A 2,876-nucleotide genomic window follows, 5' to 3' on the forward strand; every position below is an offset into this window, starting at 1 on the left:
GATTTTCGCTTTTTGTAAACGTCTTTAGCACAGTAGATGTGATGATACTCCAATTTACCAGTAACCAGTGCACAGGGGCACAATGGAGTGCATCCCAGCGTATTGCTTAAACCATGGCCTCTGAAAGCACCACTAATTGCATCTGGGATTTGGTTATCCAATCCCACAGTGCATTGCAGTCGGGCGAGGAGCAGGGGGGTGAATTAGAGGCTGGCAGGGTGAAGCTTCTGCTTGCTGAAGCCTTGACAGTGCTTTGTACTGAATGATTGTTCTCCAGACAGCTGACGGAGGTAGCGGCGCACGCAGAGTTGTTTGAAAGCCCAAAAGGATATGCGGCTGCATCATCAAAGTCCAGCAAGTCTTCCATGTGTCAGGCAGAGATTAAGCTCTTCCAGAGAGGGCAACGCCTCTGATCACTCTATTCAATCGATGGGATTTGAATAAAGGAATAAAAGATCAGGCATTGTGTATCTGGGTGCTGTGCAACCGCTGGATGGGATTAAGGAATGCTGGAGCTGTAGTGACAGACGCCATCAATCACAAGTTCCCTACACTAGTTAGCTCAAGTTGATATTAGCCCTAAATAGGACACATCTGTTTGTTGCTGCACACTCTCTGACTTTAATTAATTCTCAAGTCATTTTATTTTTAGGCACAGGGTTTTTTATTTGTTGCTGCTCCTGTACATGTGCAGAAAAATGTAAATTGCATCCTTCCTTTGCTCACAGTGAGGGGCTCACATACACTGTGATACTGCAAAATCAAGCACGCACACACCAGTTCACATGCACAACGGAGGAAAAACACGCACACAAACACAAACAATATGAAAGTCACTGTGCAAACAAACTTTGGTCTGGTGGCCTGCTTCGGCCTCATTTCCCTGGCTGAGTTCTCTATCATCGCCCAGCGTCTCCTCCACAGGCTGTGTCAGATAATAGCTTCCTTTTTCTCCACTTTTCGAGAGAGAATGAGTCTATTCCCTGGGAACTGAGTTCAAGGGCAGGTCTGTGTAACCCAGAGAGACAGACTCTTGCCAAGACCTTGGCTTCAGATCCTGGAAATGGCCTAGCGCGTTTTTTATGCCTGATTTGAACGTGCACGCCGCACTGACCAGGAGCCCCGACTCTCCCACGTTAAGCTGGAGGTGTGTTGATCAACATCAGGTACTTGGACTGTCCTTGCCATCTTAACCTCTAAGTCTAACCTTCCACTAATTGTTCTGACTGTCATCCCCTTGCATCAGAAAAAAGGTGGTAGTTTCCTGAGTTGTGGTGTGTGATACAAACTTAACTTGTTTCTTTCCTCACTATTGTTTTCTCTCTCGTAGGCCGATCCCCTGCTCTTTTCACCCATCATGACACACAGTGGGACATAATTACTAGAATCCTTTGCCTGGCTATGCTCTCCTATTATTAGCCTAGCGTTTAAGCCCTCTCCCTGGTCAGATGGTCAATGCTTGAGGGCGATATGTCACACTACATGGGCACAAAAGGTAGCCAAACAATGCCTATTGAGGACCAGGTGCCATTGCGGTAAAACCGTTTGGCTACCATTCACTATTGTGGTGCACAGGGCCTGTTGATACACTACATTAATTGCTAGCGGTTTCAAGCAACGATCTTAATTAATGCACCCATGGACAAGGTGTGTGCACTCAACTGTCCATAGAAGCTATTATGACCGTTCTCTGGATTAGCTAGTTGGCATCCTTGAATGACTCATATAAAAAGGCACAATGACAGAGAGGAGAAATACGACTGCACCCCATATAAAAGAACACGCAGTAACATCGTTGTAGCATCATTACGATGGCTTTTCATCATTATGCAGCATGAGAGAAACGGCCCTTTTTTGCAGAGATATTCTTGGCGATTAAGCCAGCCTCTTTAATGATGTTTTGGAGCTTAGTGTTCACTGAAAAGAATAGATTTGATTGGTATTGTTTTGACATTCAGTCTTCCTTTAATTTTTAAAATGGGTCCTCTGTTTTCAACATAGCATGAGTAGCACAGAGTATAAAGTAGTACAAAGCATCAAAATGTTCTGCACTTCATGCTGCAGCAACAGACCTATTGTTTCTGTTTGTATCCAATTTAAAGTGTTTTTACAAGCACTGCCATTCATTTGGTTTTTTTTGTTTTTTATTTTTATGCTGAGGTTTGGTGGTGCTCTGGATTTTGTGATCCCTCCACAGGCTCTAAAGGTGGAGGTAAAGGTGGGGAAATGCCTCTCTTGGTCCGGGTCAGGCGTCCTGCAACTGCAGCTTGCCTCCTGGATAGGAGCAGCAGACCCCAGTCTCTTTACTTACAGCCCGCTGGAGCAAGAGGTCGACGCACACCTGAACCCTCCCATGCACACAGCGGGCCGCGAGGCCCGGCAACACACAGGACGGCCGACCTGCTTTGACCTCTCCTCTGCTCTGGGCCCCTGGGACCTCGGCCAATAAGCTCAGGGACGACTCACAACCTCTCTGTTAGCACACTCTGCCCCCTCAGCACCTCAGCCGGAGAGCACTGCACTATTCAGAAACACCCACACACACACTCACAGTACACTGTACACATAAATAAAGAGACACACTCAAACATTATACAGGCATCACATACTGCCTCATGCAAACACAATCTGTCACACACAGCCATGTAGTGCAGCTCTCTCTCTCTCTGTCTGTGTGTCTCTCTCTCTCCCCCCTCTGTCTGCCTGTTCCATGTGGAGCCAGTTAGGAGCTCAGCATTAAACTGGTAAATATCTCCATCTTGTGGACAATATTAGTTTCATTATGAGAGCTGTTGTGGGGAAAAGGTTCATTGACGGTTTAAGTATCGGTCAGACAGGGTCAGAGCACTTTTTATTTTTATGTTGTTCACTAATAC

Source organism: Anoplopoma fimbria, chromosome 19, assembly GCF_027596085.1.
Source record: "Anoplopoma fimbria isolate UVic2021 breed Golden Eagle Sablefish chromosome 19, Afim_UVic_2022, whole genome shotgun sequence".
Lineage (NCBI taxonomy): Eukaryota > Metazoa > Chordata > Actinopteri > Perciformes > Anoplopomatidae > Anoplopoma > Anoplopoma fimbria.